The 18,475-nt window shown below is 29.2% G+C and overlaps 1 long non-coding RNA gene across 2 annotated transcripts; it reads right to left on the bottom strand.

Moving 5' to 3' along the window:
• Positions 1-12,711: 12,711 nt before the first annotated feature.
• Positions 12,712-17,620, bottom strand: LOC124912646. Of its 2 annotated transcripts, none has more exons than XR_007096702.1 (10): positions 17,551-17,620; positions 17,242-17,402; positions 16,903-17,179; positions 16,331-16,381; positions 15,174-15,327; positions 14,820-15,028; positions 14,697-14,748; positions 14,145-14,214; positions 13,069-13,119; positions 12,712-12,927 (listed from the first exon to the last, which is right to left on the bottom strand). It is a non-coding gene; the product is annotated as an uncharacterized LOC124912646 (long non-coding RNA). The 2 variants fall into 2 exon arrangements; XR_007096703.1 differs by having other exon boundaries at positions 14,820-15,025.
• Between the last annotated feature and the right edge of the window lie 855 nt (positions 17,621-18,475).

Genomic DNA, 18,475 nt, shown 5'->3' with positions numbered 1-18,475 from the left:
GAAAATAAAATCAATCATCGATAGTCTTGCTGGTGTTGGGAAAAATATATCTTCAAAAGATTTCATCCTTTATGCTTTGGGAGAACTCGGTCCTAAATACAAATCTCTCACTATAGCGGTAACCACTCGCACCGACCTCATCGCCATCGAAGACCTCCAATGAATTATTCTTACACATGAGATTTGCCTTGAATTACTCTACTCTAACTCTCAAACTGCTAATCTTGCTTTTGGATCGAGAACGATTTCGAAACCATCTCACTTCCAACGATCGCGACTTTCGGTCTCCTTTACGAGTAATTATAGTGTATAAAATGAAACTGTCAATAGATTAAGCTCCCATAATTCTAATGGATATCAAATAAATGGGTCTTCAAGTTCAACTAAATTTTTACACTCTGATCGGGCTTGTACTATTGGGTTAGGGTGTCCTTCTACTAATAGGCCTTTTATTTTCGGTCATGGGCCTCGTGGGACCAATAGAAATAAAATTTTGTGATCGTTTTGGTTATGCGGTTAATATTTGTCGATTGGGTCTGTTTTGTAAGATTTGCAACTTTACAGGTCATTCGATTGAAACTTGCCGACGTCGTCAAAATCAAAATTCAACGACACATTCTACTATGATGGCTACACCTTCTTTTGTTTATGACTCGGCCTAGTATCTCGACTATGGTGCTACTGACTATCTCTCGATGAATCTTGACAATTTGAACATCTCAACTCCATATAATGGTACATAAACTATTAAAATGGGAAGAGGTAACCCTCTTCTTATTTCTAATATTGGGCAATCATTCATTCCATATTCTAATAAAAACATTCATCTATGTAATATATTACATGTCCCATTAATAACCAAAATTATTCTAAGTGTTTCCAAATTCTGTTGATAATAATATATTTTTTGAATTTCATTCAAATTATTGAATTGTCAAGGATTACGTCACGAAGAGGGAACTTCTTCGCGACACACTTAAAAATGGGCTATATCGCCTAAACTCAATCGTCAACACTCCGTCCACTCATCATGATTTTATTGGAACTCGTTCATCTGCCAACTCTTGACATCATCGTCTTGGACACCCTTCATCATCAACATCAATTTTTATTATGTCTTCTTTTCATTTACCTATTATTGGCAACAAGAAATTAAGTGTTTGTGAATCTTGTCAATATGGAAAAGCACAAAAAAATCATTTTCCTTTTTTACAATTTTGTTGTAAGTCTCCATTAAAATTAATACATTCTGACGTTTAGGGTCCTACTCCTCTTTTTTCTACTAACGATTTCGATATTTTGTTCATTTTATCGATGACTACAGTCGCTTTACTTGGTTATATTCTATCTATAGAAAATCTGATGTCTTGCCAGCTTTTATTAAATTTAAGACACTTGTTGAAAATCGATTGAACACATCTATCAAAACTCTACAATCTGAATGAGGAGGCGAATATATGAGTCTAAAATATTATCTTGAAACTCATGGCATCCAACACCGTCTATCATGCCCTTATACAAGTGAACTAAATGGTGTTGTTGAACGCAAGATTCTCCACCTTACAAAAATGAGTCTCACTCTTCTTGCTCATGCTTTTATGCCCCTATCGTATTGAGATGATGCATTTTTGACAAGTACGTATCTCATTATCGTCTTCCTTCAAATGGTAAGCCTCGTTAATCTCCCTTTGTAATTCTTTTTAATCTTCCTCCTAACTATCTATTTTATAAAAAATTTGGAAGTTCTTGCTTTCCGCTCACTCGATCATATAACTCTCACAAAATTGATCATTGAACTCTAAAATGTATTTTTCTTGGCTATAGTCCAAATCACAAAAGCTATCGTTACCTACACCTTCCTTACAACATAATATTCTCTCATCACGTCACTTTTGATGAACAAATATTTCCATTTAAAAGAACATTATCAGAATCTACCAATCTTTTTACACCATCAGTCACTCCAACACCGCACTTTACTTTTCTTCCACGTTCATCACAAATCCCTAAAGTACCATCTTCTCAAACATTTGAACATTCATCATCATCATCAAACCTCAACCATCCATCTTTCCCAACCAACTCGCCAACATCAAACTCCTATCAACCATCATCAATAACTAACTCATCTTAAATGAATCCTTCTACTCTCATACATGAACTTTTCACTATTATACATACTCTTGAATGTTCCTCTCATCATATGATCACACGTGTCAAAACTCGTGCCCTTCACAATGCCAACATTTCAACCATCTCCACCTCTCCATCCACATGTTTCTCCACCGCCAATAAAGATACTCAATGGAATTCCGCAATGGAAAATGAGTTTAATGCTCTAATTCAAAACAAGACGTGATCTCTTATTCCTAGATCCTCACAGAATATCGTGGATTGCAAATGAGTTTTCAAAGTCAAACAAAGAGCCATTGGTTCTATTAAATGTCACAAGGCTCGTTTAGTTGGGATTTCATCAACAAGAAGACACTAACTATCTTGAAACATTCAGCCTAGTTGTCAAACATACTACCATCCAAACCATCCTCTCACTTTCCGTCACTCCTTAATGGCCTATTCATATACTCGATGTTAATAATGTGTTTCTACATGGAACTCTACACAAGGAAGTTTTTATGTCTCAACCGCCTAAGTTCACTCATCCTGATTATCTTAATCGTGTGTGCAAACTTCACAAAGCACTCTATGGCCTCAAACAAGCTCCTCGAGAATGGTATACTATCTTGAAATCTGCTTTTCTTTCCATTGGTTTTCAAGAATCCAAAATTGATTCTTCTTTATTCATGGACCACTCTCCATAAATTACTTCGTTATTTTTTGTCTACGTGGATGATATTATTTTCACTAGTAATTCTTCCTCTCACATCTCCTCGATAATCTCTCAACTTAACCACATTCCCCTCTTAAAGATTTAGGTCCACTATACTATTTTTTTGGGATTGAAGCTCATTTATCTACCTTCGGCATTTTTCTCTCTTAATCAAAATATAACATGACATTCTTATCTGAGCCAATATGAGTGACTCAAAACATCTTAATACTCCAATCTCTTCAGGGTCATCTTTATCTCGCAATGATGGCGACACTCTTCCTGAACTATTTTTGTACCACAACATTATTGGTGCTATCCAATATTTGGTGCATACTCGACTTGAACTAGCATTTGGTTTCAACCGTGCCTGTCAATTCAAGCAGTCTCCTACAACCACTCATTGGTCTGTAGTAAAAAGATACTCTACTACCTTCGTCATACTCCTCATCATGAACTCCTCATTCGTCCATCATCTTCTCTCGATATATCTGTCTTTTTTAACTCCGACTAGGTTGGTTGTCCAGACGATCATCGTTTCACAACTGGCTACTGCATATTTCTTGGTGACAATCTTATGTATTGGAATTCAAAGAAACAACAAGTTGTTACTCAGTCTAGTATCGAGTCTGAGTATCAAGCTCTAGCTCATGCCACTACTGAACTCATCTGGCTCCAATCCTTACTACGTAAACTTTGCATCTCCCCAATTCAATCTCCCACTCTATGGTGTGGCAACATTAGTCTCTTGGTTTTCATATTTCATCTATTAAGTGTATTTAAAATCTTTACATATTCTAACATTTTAGTTTCCTTTATTTTTGTATAAATTCATACTCTTGTAATTGTAATAACACACATAAATATATTCTTAATCTAGAACAAGTTCTTGCTTATTTCTCTTTTATAACTCTCCCTATTAAGATTAAAGTTATCTTGTTTGTTTAATAAGCTTAAAAGTGAAAACATGACTTGCAATAATTTGATCACAACCCATATTTTACTCATTGCTCTTTGCAATTATATATATATATATATATATATATATATATATATATATATATATATATATATTAATTTAGTTATAAAAGATTATCCTATAGTTAGAATTTTTCATTTTTAATTGAGACAATATAATTTATACTTAAAGTTATTTTAATGTGTTTTGTTTGAATTATATTTAAATTCATATGTATGTATTATTTGAATATTAATGAAAGATTTTAAAAACATTAGTAAATTAAATTCATCCTAATTGAAATGAAATACTACAAACAAAATAGCTAAAATAACTTAAATTAAATTACAATTATTATATTGGCAAATTACAAGATGGATGAAGGAGACTAATCTTATTTCATTTTGATTAATATTATTTTTTTCATTCAGTAATTTTTTTATTATAAATTTAATGACAATAATTAAATTGTAATTTAAAACCTCATTTGGAATAAAAATCGCAGTTAATACCTTCAAATTTAGGATGGAATAAAACTCCAGTTAATCATTGCTAGGGTTTGTCTAGCTTTGATTTCTGACTCTCCCACTTTTGGGATTTTAATGAAATGATTTTAACCGTTTTCCAAAAAAACTGCAGTTAAAAGTCATGACGGTTAATATAGTTAATAGTCATCAATTTTACGAAATATATAAAATCGTAATTAATGGATAAAACTTTTAACTTCGGTTTTATAAATGGCCGTTAATAGTAAACTCAACTATTAACAACGATTTATAAGTTAGTTTTAAATGCAGTTTTTAAAATCTACCATTAATAGAGATTAGAATTAAAAAGTCTTAAAATCAAGTAGAGATTATATATATAAATAAATAAATAAACGTGTATATATAAATGTTTTTTTATATATTTCATTTATCCCTTTTCGAGCTTAGTGGTAAAAAGGAAGTGAATATCTCAAGTCCACAGTCTTTGAGGTTCTGAGTTCGAGTTCGTCAGACGACAAGTTCTGTTCGTATGGTTAAATTGATTGAGTAAATTTACGAGTTGTTTGCTTAATCCGCGATGATTAGTCGTTCTACGAAATAAAAACATAATTCAAAATTAAAATAAAAATATTTTTTAGTTTAAATTTTTAAGAAAAAAAGTTGAAATACGAGATAAAGAAAATAATATTAATAAAGTGAGTGAATAATTATTAATAAATTTGATTGAAATTTATTGTTAATGTTTATTACCAAATTCATAAATGTATATATAAACTTTATGATTATATATCAAATTATTATTTAAAATAATATATTGATATATAAGGTTGAAGACTAACTATTATTGAAAAGAAATATATTTTGACTTCATATTATATATTATTTTAGGTATGTAAATATGATATAAATCATTACTTCATCATTTGCATTATGTTTCAAAATTTAATTGGGAATAAAGTTGAAAAGATAATATTGTATAATAATTATAAATGTATATTCTCAATTAAATAATGTATATTATTAATATTATATATATAATTTGAATATAATTTTTAGTTATAAAAATTATATTAATTAGACTATTTTGTGTTATATTTCTTTAATTCTGGATAAATTATTTATAAATATAGTTAAATTATTAACATAATAATTATATAAATGTAACTAATATAATAAAGTCAAATTTTTAATAAATAATTTAATATCTTTATGAATAGTTACGATGTATATAAAGGACATGTATTTTATATAAAACTATTTTATTATAAATTTATTTCATAAATTAATTAGTGATGAATTAGTCTAATACATTTACTTAGAATTAAATAATTTATATTTAACTATGAGAGAAAAATTCTAGGATTGCAGCACCCTCACCGGAACGTGGAGACGAATTTTAAGCACGGAGCAGAACTAGAATATCTACAGGAACTGAAATTTACCGTTTTTTGAATTCACTAGAATTAAAAGCATTGTAATCAGATAATTCATTTACGTTTTTAGCTTTTTAGTTTTTATTCAGAATGTTACGACTTCAAAATCATTCTAGGTCTATCTAGAATGATCTCTTAAACTCGTGGGTTTTTTCCGTTTTGAGTAATTTTTAATGAAATAACGCTAAGTCGTTTTTCCCCCCAAAAAAATAATTTATACTTAACTATTAGAGAAAAATATTAATAAGATTTTCTTATTTTATATTTCTAAATAATTGATTTAAATACGTATAGTCTAATTTGTGAATAAAATAATAATAAAATATATATATATATATAAGGAATTAATGTGGATAAATTATTTATAAATGTAACTAATATAGTTAATTTTTTAATAAAATATAATATGATCTAATAAATGTGTACTTTTATTATAAACTTATTTTATAAATTAGTTAGTGATGAATTAGTTCTACTCTAACTAATATAGAACTAATTTACTTATAATTAAATAATTTATATTTAATTAGGACATAAAATATTAATTTTAACTATACATAATTATTGATATAATATTTTTAAAACATTATTTTAAATATATATTATCAATCTTTTTTAATAAATAAAATTTATTTTCAACATCACTAAAAGTAAAAAGCCTCGCCAGCCATCCCTACATCTTCCGTAGCTAAAACATGGATGCAAAAATAGATATCGTTGCTAAAATATGACCACATGAATACATTACGGTCGCTAAAGGATACTATGTGATTTTCTTTACTAAATCTATTAATAACAAGAAAAAAAAACTAAGAGTGACAAAGAAATACAAATTTTTAATATAAAAATTCTTACATATATTCCTAAATAGGCAAACATTACATTTAACAAATTAAAAAAAATATATTTAATGAAATTACAATTCCCATATAAATTAGCAAATATTTAATCAAATTATAATAATTAATAAAAAATTATTTTAAGGAGAACATTATTCCTTACATGTTGAAACTAAAAGACTCAAGGACCTCTCCAACCATACTTGAGTTATGCGCCCATCAATCTTTTACCCAAATAATATGATTGAATCAATAACTTTTACCTAAACTAATTTTTAACTAATTATCCAGTATAAAAGAAACCCAACTAATTTCTTTCAATCAATTCTTGGATGATTATAAAATTTCTTATATATGTATTTTAATGTACCATCACAAAATAAGATGAATTACAAATCAAATTATCTTCATCACAGAACTCATGTTACCAAGTTCATATCGACTAAGTTTCTCCATTGTCTACAAAACAATAAATTGTAGGTTTTTCTAAATATTTTAAATAACAGTCTTCAATATGTAAGATATATATAAGATGATAACTGTATTATCTTAAAAAAAACAAAATGAAGAAGGAATGGTAATTTAAGACAATAAGTACATAAATATTTATATTGCCAAGGAATAATAGTCTTATATAAAGACAATACGTGTCAATATATTTATATAACTTCAACCAGTTTTTGCAACTAAAAAATTGAGGATATAGGACCAAGTTTAAAAATAAAAAACAAATGAGGAAGATATTATTACCGAACATATACACAAACACATAATTCATTACAGTATTATATATTTTTCTCTAAAATCATCCAGTTATACTAAAATTAAGGTGGATAATTTTTTACCCAACACGAAAGCAAGACCTGAACCGAATACGAAAAAATCAGGTTAGGATCATGTATTTTTTTTGTTCGGGTCAAAATCAGGTTACCTGATTAATAAAAATGTCAAAATTGGGTTGAACTAAAATGACCCAAAATAGACTCGATAACCCGTTTATAAGTTTCTTTTGTTGAGTTTTAACTATTTTATGTTATTCTCTTCTATTCACTAACTCATTTTCTTTTGTAAAATTTGTTATAAATGAATTTATGGTTTTTTATTTTTTGTTGATGTCATTTTAATTTGAAACAGATAGATGTGAATTAATTATATTGAGTTTGGTTCGAGTTGAGTTAGGTAAATCGGGTGAAACAGATCAGGTTTGGGTCAATCATAAATAAATAGGTTAGGTTCGAATAAATCACAAATAAATAAGTCAAGTTCAGATTAGAAATTTTGACCTAAATTACTAAACAGGTCAAGTTCATGTTAATATTGTTCAACCCGTTAACCTGCCAACTCGAACCTGCAACCTGAAAGTGACCAAATTCACACCCCTAAGAAAAATGTTAAGGATATATGTTTATATATAGAAGACAATAACTAAAACTATTTAATATGTAATTGAACTATTCAATCATACAAATAAAATAACTAACCTAGACCAAATGATTTTGAACATTCTGCTTAAACAAAATAACAATAAAAATATAAAGATTAAATTGGTTTCTTTTAATATATCCTTCGCCCCTGCATTTTCTCTAAGAATACATATTAAACATATCTTCAACATATGGTGAAAAATAAATTTGATTCAAACTTCAAACATTTATGAGTGAGGTTGTACATGTTTTCTAAACCGTAACAAAAGGAATATATAAATTAAGAGATAGTCAGCTAAGTTGTCTTTCTATGAAAAATATATGGTTGATAGATTCTAATCAATGAATTACATTTTAATAAAATAGTTTGATAGTATTAAATAATTTTGTAGAATAAATTTTAATAACTATATTTAGTAATGTAGATAAGAAAACAGAACTATATAGAACAAACATACTCGTTGATTCTGGGAGAAACCATAAATGCCTTTCTCTCATGACAAATGGGCTAGAATAATCTCTAGACATATTTTCAAGAGCTGCAAAATATAAATGAACCATATATTACATGCTAGTTAATCATTTAGTTTACAAATAACTTGACAGTTAAAATAAGTAAATAAAAAATACATCTGATTCGCTAAATCTTTCTTAGAAGATTCACTACAAATTGCTTGCTCCAATAAACTATCACTATACATGGATTCATAGAGATAGAACAATAATCAAGTGAATTCAGAATGTATATCTCTTAATTTCACATTAAATTTAACTAAACACATTCATGTAAAAATTAATAATATCGCAGTCCATCCACTAGAAGTTTTTTGATGAACCAATTCAATCCTTATCATCTCGAAAGAACAATTATACTTCCTCAGGAAGATCATGAAAATATTACTGTTAATTTCATTAATTAAATGAAAATGATATTTAGGAAAATAAAATTCACATAAAATTCAAATGGGAATTAATTGTGCAAGTGTGAAATTTGTGTTAAAGCGAAATTGACGAGATCATTATTTCGAAACGTTGAAAGAAATAATAGACCGCATGATTTCATTCATACATACGTGTGTGATTTAAAAAGAACACCAATACATGGTGGAGGCAAATACTTCATTACTTTTATTGATGATAACACAAAATATTGTTATGCGTATATTCTTAAAAGTAAAGATGAAGGTATAGTGAAATTCACTCTTTATAAAAATGAGGTTGAAAACCAACTCGGTAAAATGATCAAGGTGTTAAGAATTGATAGATAAGGTGAATATGAATCACTTTTTACCGAACTATGTTCTCAACATGGTATAATCTATGAGACAACAACACCTTATTCTCCTCAACAAAATGGTATGGCTGAATGGAAAATAAAATATTAAAAGAATTGATGAACTCACTTCTATTAAGTTCTGGTTTATCATAGTCTAGCTAAGGTAGCTGTACTATTACCTACAAAGATAAAATTGGACCAAAAACTGTTGATTGTATATTTATTGGATATGCACATAACAGTAGTGCTTATTGTTTTCTTGTATTTAAACCGGACATTCCGAATATTCATAAGAATACGATAATAGAATCAAGAAATGCATTGTTCTTTTAACATTTACTTCCATATAAGTCTAATGAAGAACAACGTTCTCCAAAAAGATTTCTTGAAGTAGATGAACAAGAAAAAGAAAATTAAGTTGAGCTTGAACTTAGACGAAGTAAACGAGTTAGAATAGAAAAATCATTTGGTCCAAAATTTACTCAAACGTATAGTAAGGCAATTACTCTGTTTGAAGGGCCCCAATGGAAAGAGACAATTAATAAGTGAGATATAATCTATCTTACAAAATTATATGTGGGAACTATTGGATCTACCTCCGGGAAATAAAACACTAGGTTGCTGATGAATTTTCAAAAAGAAAATGAAAGGTGATGGATTAATTGATAAATATAAGGCAAGATTGGTGGTAAGAGGATATCGCCAATGAGAAGATCGATTTTATTTTTCTATTATCATTTTATGTATTCAATAATATTTACGTGTAATTGTTATGAGATAAGATTATCAACAATTACTACTAATGTTGAAGCCATCAAAATTACAATAAGAAAGATATTTGTTCCATATCAGAAATATCTATGTTGTCTTCTTCTAAATCAAGACTGAATTATTAAACCAGCACTTATGATTGATTTGTTTACCATCCCCATTATTCATAGACTAATTACAATGGTGGAAATAAACTAGTTAAAGTGTTAAACAATCTCACCTTCACTAAATGATTAACTAATATATATCAGACTGAAAATTATACTGAAAATTATAGTCCAATATAAATCTATTATCAAGATGATTATAGAACCATTAAAGGTTTTCAACAAGATTTTTTCCTTCCTTCTGATGATATAATCAGATCACCAAACAAAATTCTGATGTGAATAATCAAAGATGAAGAAGATCATAACTATCTATCCCTCTTTTTCATATTACATCTCTAACCCCAAGAGTTTTGCCTATAAATATAGCAACGAATATATGTTTTAACCACATGTAGAAAGATAAACAAAAGAGAGATCCATTTGGTCTAAAGAGGGATAGAATGTGGGTACCTTCTCACATAGAGGGAAAAAAGAATAAATTATTATTATTATATATATATTAAATGACTGTTTTACTCCACGTGAGAGGAACTGGATCCCTTAACAGAGGGTCCTATCCCGGATAGAATAGAGTCTTCAAACAAAGGTGGTATGCAATTATATATAAATATATATAAATATCATTTTTATACTTTTTTATTTTAATATTAAATATATACATATAATTTTTTTTGGAGGGCTCCGGACATAACATGCAATTGGGTTTCAATCAATGAACGGAATTTCTTGGAAACGTTCAAAATGCCTGAATCAACCCAAGAAAAGTATAAAGCTACTAACACTAATGCTAAACCTTTATTATGGCTTGGTAGGCTTTCAACTCTTTCCTATGATGTTGCTAAAGATTGGCTCTTAGGAGGTGAGAGTTTGTATTGGATCATAAAATCTTGTTCTCCGTTCTTTTTACTTTCATCTAAACCATTCACAAAATTTTGACAATTTTTTATAACAGAGGTTATTGGGTTAAATCAAAAGATTGAATCTGGTGAAGTAGTTAATTTTATAATCTTCTTTTATTTTTTATATTTTTTAGATGATATTTTAAATTGTACTAATAATAATTAATTTAAATGAATGATTATGTAGAAACTTTCAAGAAGGTGAATTAAAGGCCAAATGTTACTATTCAACTTAGAAGATCTTGTGAGAAGTTTTGGAAAATTATACTTAAGTTATTTTAATGAGTTTTTTTTCAATTTTAATTAAATTCATATGTTTGTATTATTTGAATATTAATGGAAGATTTAAAAATATTTAGTAAATTAAGTTCATCAATATTGAATGGAATAGTACAAAAAAAAAGAGTTGAAATAACTGAAATCAAATTACAATTATTATATTGTCTAATTACAAGATGGATGAATGAAACTAATCATATTTCGTTTGATTAAAGTTTTTTCATTTCATCAATAAAAAATGTTATTATTGTTAAAATTTAACGTCAATATTTAAAATTGGAATTAAAAAGTTCACTATTAACTATGATTTATAAAAATTGCAGTTAATCTATTCAATTATACCGTGATATATAAAATTGTAATTAAAAATATATTAATAACAGTTAACCACCGTCAATTTTATGATGTTATATAAAACCGCAATTGATGGCTAAAACATTTATAAAACCATCGTTAAAGTTAAAAGTAAACTATTAAAAACATTTTATGTAAATCACATTTACTGCTCAGAACTTTTAATTGCATTTAATTGCAGTTTTTATTTATAGACATTTATATATAAATGTTTAAAAATTTATTATTAATGTTTATTATTAAATTCATAATTATATATCAAATTATTATATAAATCAAATATATTGGTATAATAAATAATAAGATAGAAGACTAACTATTAGTGAAATATATATATATATAATTCTTATAAAGTTAAATATATATTTTGTTTGAATTAAATAGAATTAACATAACACCCTCAATCATGATTCTCTCATTCTTTCAAATCGATTATAGTGTTTACTCCGAAAAAACCCTTTGTGTAGGTTCTCGTGAAAAGCTCGTGATCCGAGAAATTCAACCTTGATTTGCGTGTTAGAAATTTTTTAAAAATAAAACAACATTTTTAAAAGATGTCATTAGTTCTGGACACACTACAACAAAAAAGACTTACGGCGACGCTTAAAAAGATCTTTGCCAACCTTTAAAAGCGTCGCCAAAAATATTACCGACACTTAATCTTACGTCGCCAAAAGCAGGGTGGGCGCAAGTTTTAACAACGCTTATTTAAGCGTCGGTACTACTAATTTAAGCGTTGCCAAAAGAAGGACCTTTAACCACACTTATTTAAGCGTTGGTAAAAAGTAATTCAAACGTCGCTAAAAGCCTATTTATTTTTAAAATATTATTTTAACAATTCTTTTAAAATTTTATTTATTTATATTTTAACATTTGTAAGATGACGGTTTAAAATTTAATTTTTTTTATAAATTAAATAATTAAATAAACATAATATTTCAAAGATAATAAAAAATCTTAAATAATTAAATAAATTTTATTAGTTAAATTACATCTAATGTTATATTTATTTAAATAAAATACATTAAATTTTCAAATAAATAGTTCCCTTGAGATGAAAATAACTTTACTACTTTCCTTACACTTCTTACAATTCACACTTCTTACAAGATCCTTTGACAATTTGAGATCCTTAGACGACAATTTGAGTGCTGGTATATTTGCATCACCTTCTTTTAACGCATCCATAATTCTGGTTTCACACTTTTATTAAAAAAAAGAGGTATGCATACCTCTTTTGCACCACAAATGCTACCACAATAGTTTCAACTGTAACAAGTCATTTTCATGTTAAACGAGTACACAACAAAAATATAATTCTCTTTGGATAGGGTGATAACTACCCTTAATAATACAAGTTCTAATAAGATGGAATATCGGTATTGACAATAATATTGTTAAACTACTTACTGTCTCAATTTGTTTTCTCCCAACATCATTCAACTCCAAATCAATGTGTCCCTACAGATATAAATAAAAATAGAAACTAGTATAAGAAACAGAAATAAGGAATTAAGATCTTTGCAAAACATCTTGACAAAAACCCATACTAAGTTTCAAGGCTAAACTCTTTGCACTATACGAAACAGAAAAACTTGAATATAACACTACCTCAAAATGTTTCACATAATTATTTGGAAACTTCTCAGCTAGTAACATTTAATTAATCTAAATAAGCAATCTGGAAACAATGAAATATATTAACTAACCCTTAAATTTGAAAAAACAATTTATGGGTGTAAAAGGGACAATGTTGTCAATTCATATGCCTAGAACTATATGCATCTACCATTACAAAATTGATAGTATTCAACCAAACAATGCTATATGTTTAAAATTTGATAAAAAATTTATGTACAAAACTTAAAATTAAAATAAAAAATAAGTGGTACTTGCTCAACAAATCATATACTCAAAATAAATTTCAATTAGTTTCAACAAAACAAATAAAAGACGCAAGTTATAAATATAATAAACAATCTCGACTAACGAAGTAGGGGTATTAATAAACAGAAGTCAAGCGTGTACAAAAATGTAGAACAGTTATATGAGTGTCCTTAATCACAACTGATGCTAGATATCTAATGTTCAATTGAAATATATTGCACTTTAGAACTGTTTAGACTTTTAACAATCTACCTCTAACTAACATTATTTAAAGACGCTCATGTGAAAAAAAAAAACACACAATTAAAACAAGATTCAGTCATTAACCTGGGCCAGAAATCTGTGGCCCAAGAACATAAATAATTAATAAAAATATTTAACAAATGTAAACAAATATTTTACTATGCACAATTATGAGTACCTTCTGAAAATGTTGGTAGAGCCAACAATTAAAATACAGAAAAGGCAAAGAGATGGTCAATTAATAATTGGACCTCATTAAGTAAAATTTGATTTCCAAAGAGTTATTCAATAAAAAAGAATGAGAAAAGCAATTCCACATTAACCAAAGACCTAACTAAGATAAGAAATAATATCACCTTTTTATGGATATCCCACCAACACCGCATCTTTCTCCATCTGTTGATGTACCCACTCATGCCATCCTATCTGCAAATGGGACATTAACATATCAAACACTGAAGATTGTAGAAAATAGTAAACACCAAAACTACTACCAAATATTTAGAAGAGAAATATGCATTCACAACAAACATTTTCAAAAATGTTGTCTCCAAGGTAGTCATGAAACGGCTAAGATCAAGTAAGAAACCAAGTCTTAAATTAAAACATCTTTTACAAGCTCATAACAATGCTCAAGTTGACATTTTAACATGAACTTGTGAAAATATATTAGACACTAATTATGGATCAAAAATCAGTACCATTAAATTTAAAAACAAATTCTACGTTTAGACAGTAATTATGTATCTAATGCTGTGAATTTTCTATCAAAAGATCCACGTTTCAATTGACTTGCATCAAAAGTCATCACAATTGGTCCTATAGGACCATCCTTCAAAATCTGCAACAAGAAGAATGAGTGAATAGTTGACTACGAGAACAAACAATAATATTTCCAGACCATATACCTTGATACAATCATCTTTCTCAGTGCCAACTACTATTCCAAAATCACTTCTTCTGCAATAGAAAATTAACCCATGAGATTGCAAAAAATAATTCTGGTAAATTTAAGGAACACAAGGCCTTACCCAAAAATATATAAGGTCATTCACTTCAAAGGTGCTAGAGCTGGAAGAGGCATCTACTTTGCTTCCTTGTCCTTCTCCCTTGCCACCACCACATTTATCATTCATTTTACTTTGTGGTTTCTTTGGTTGGTCACCATAAAGTTCAAACAACCATTCTTTATTATTAGAATCTTCTTGTTGTAGAGATTCAAATTTCAGCAGCTTTACTTCTGTAGGCAATGCACCCAAAAAACTTAATGAATCAACACGGATATAAACACTATCAGCCTTATAAACACTAATACAAGATAGTGATGCACTACATGAACAGATGATATGAAGAACACTAGTAAAAAAGGAACTGATCGGTAATACCTTAATTATCAGATTTTTTGGGAACTTTACAAAACAATGATGGATATATGCATTTAATATATCTGCAAACTCAGACCACCAACGCCTAGTGTCTCAAGATTTAACTCTTTCTTCTTAAAAAACTACTGCTAACAGCTTCACGTTGATTGACAACCTGCAAAGGTTGCAGGTTCAATTTGTTCAACCGTGCAAATAAAGATTTTTCTAATAATAAATACATTGAGAACATAATTATATTGATTAATATTAATGATAAAGTACCCGTCATCTTTAATTCCACATAAATGTAGTTGAAGTTAAATAAATAGACAAAAATGCAAATTGATAGATACATTAATAGGTGAATGTGAGAACAATAATGATAAGTCTACTTGTATTCCACTGGAGTTTGGAGCTTCGAAGACAATATATGTGTCAGTAGAAATCATCCCTCTTTCATTTTTCTCTTGGCCCTCTAGAGAAGTTTGATTAACAGTAAAAATATAGCCACTGCCCTGATACTCAAATGTTACCATGTCTTGTGGCCATAATCTACATAACCACAAGAACTACACTAGCTGACAAAACTAAATGAAACAGAACAAGTGAGCAAAAAGCGATTCATCATGGATATTTTAAGAAATTCCTAGCCACTTATGTTTAATTTTTTTTTTGTCTTGCATCAGGCTATTCTAGTTGCCATTACTATAGACCGCATACAAACCAAATTTGGTGATATGATGAGAAAATATATACTTCAACTAATTTGAGTTTTGTAATAGAGTAAGTAATTAGGCTAATTAGCCAAAAAGAGAACTCTAAGTATGCAATCTACTACTAGTATCAAGCTCAGGCCCTAAAAAAGTTTAATAATTAACATGGTGTTTCTCACGATAAATCATATACCTGTTTATTTATGCTGTAAAAACTAAACATTTAAATCTAGCTGTTCGACAAGAACAAGGGAAATATACATGTCATTGAAATAAGTTCAGCACTAAGCACCAACAAATTAACTTTTATGGAAGACCAATAGAATGATTACGGTAAGTTATTAATAGAAATATCTGGAGCATATGCTACAGAAACAAGGATAGAGCTATATTATCAATGTTTGCAAGAATATGGAACATTGACATGAGAGTTTCAATTCAATTGATAGTAGAATTGTGGCTTACTTGATTGTTAAATCTTTTTCTTATCTGTTGGGACAAATGAGCAGCATCAACCTACAATAGGGAGACAAATTAGATGTTTAACTACTAAATATAGATCAAAGATAGCATAAGTCCATCCTAACACACAAGCCATAATGAATTCAATATAAATGTCATCAAGAGTGAATTCTTTTACCGTTCACATAATGAAGTCTACATAAAAAAGATTTCACCACAAGAGGAGTGTATTGTGTCAGCTTTGGTAATATTTATATCATGTCCAAAAAAAGCTTTATTATTTAAATTAGAATCCCAACTACCAATACTATTGATTCATTTTTCAGATCTACAAGTTAGCCTAGATTTGATCGGCAAATAAAAAAGTGAAACTATAACAGATTGATGCCACAAATCAAACAAGGAGGACTAGTGATTTTCAGAAAATACCCTATTTGGTTTTGGACTATTTTGGGAAACACAGAAGATGCTAATCTTGGATATACAAGTGTATATTAAGTAAGTATAAAAATATTCTTTCATAAAATTAAACCTCGGGTAAAGAATAAGAATTCGGAAAAGTAAGACTTTCTCACCTTAGGATTATCATTTGTGTGGCGAAGAAGAGCACCGTAGAGAGTATGATAAGATATTTCCATCTAGATGATTTATTTCAAGGCTAGTAGAAGGAACTAGAGGTTCTTTCTTTCTGTCCAGTTATGTCTCATCATCATTCATATCCCACAGAACAATGAATATGTCAACCACAACTCATGTGTACTTTATTTCTAACCTACAATGGTGTATAGTTAAAATCATAGTACCTGCTCTTCTTTGGTCCCTTTCTTGACAAACTCTTCTAGTGGAGTAAATCTGGAGAATATTGTTTTCACTAAATTTCTGTTTTCAATAAAAAAAAAACTTGAATCATTTACCTGTACAAACGGGATCTCCAGTAGATACTCTAGCATATCGCCGTTGGATTTCATTAAGTCCGGTAGAAAATGCATCAAAGGATATCAAATAGACAACAAAAAAGCATCAACCACGAGAGAGAAGGCGACCTTGGTTCCAAATACCAAAAAGTTGCAAAAATCTGAAGGCGGACAATAAACCGAATCAGCTTGAATAAAATTATTGAAAATGAAAACTGATACACATAAGGTGTGCCCTCATCCTTTACAACTTATATGGACTAATAATCTTTATACAAGATTATCGAGTTAAGAGAGTCGATTGGTTACCTAATGAAGCTGCGTAGATTGAGTGCTAGGGTTCATCTGAGAAACCCCTATCTAATGGAAGATTCTAGAGAGAAGTGGAAATGAATATTCATCTGAGAACCCCTATCTTGTTTGACCCATTAAAATTAGGAGACTCCCATGACTTAGGGAAATTGGACGAAATGACCCTGCAAATAAGGGTATTTGCCTCCCTGGTCACCAGATAATTGAAATTGATCTGGTGACCACTTAATTTTTTTTGGACGAAATTACCCTTTTCGCGTAACGCGAAGGGACTTCGCGTTTCGCGAAGTGAGACGCTGTGAAAAGTCCAGAATACCCTTACTATATAATAAAATCCGGCCATCTTTTTTTCATTTCTTTTCTTCTTCTTCTCTCTCTTCCCTTCCGATTTTCTCCTCCTTCTCTCTAATCTCGCCGGCGACGGAGTTCAAGGGCGCCACTCAATGAGCTCCACGACGAGCACAAGCATTGTAACAATTGGTAAGTTTATGTATATCAAGTTTATTGTTGTTCATTTATGCATTTTCGAATCACTGCGTTGTTTAGGGTTTCATCTGATGATACTTCACGTTTCGCGAAGTACTTCCCGTTTCGCTAAGTACTTCTCGTTTCGCTAAGTACTTCCCGTTTCGCTAAGTACTTCCCGTTTCGCTAAGTACTTCCCGTTTCGCGAAGGGTTTCCATTTCACAGTATTAATTATCCCGTTTCCCATTTTTCTTGCAGCCGAAGTTTTCGTTTTCTATAATGGAGAGTGGAAAGTTGATGCTAATGGAATATGGTTTTTTGATGCCTCTTCAATCAAAACATTGGATTTACCCCAAAGTACTCGTTATGCTGAATTAATTGATAAACTCCATGAAAGACTTCAAGTGCAGAAATCTACCTATGATTTAGTGCTGCAAGTGAAGTATGATATTCCGA

This window comes from Impatiens glandulifera, chromosome 8 (genome assembly GCF_907164915.1).
Source record: "Impatiens glandulifera chromosome 8, dImpGla2.1, whole genome shotgun sequence".
NCBI classification, from domain to species: domain Eukaryota; kingdom Viridiplantae; phylum Streptophyta; class Magnoliopsida; order Ericales; family Balsaminaceae; genus Impatiens; species Impatiens glandulifera.
Note: the sequence above shows the minus strand (reverse complement) of the source record. Positions and strands in the feature narration are given on the sequence as shown.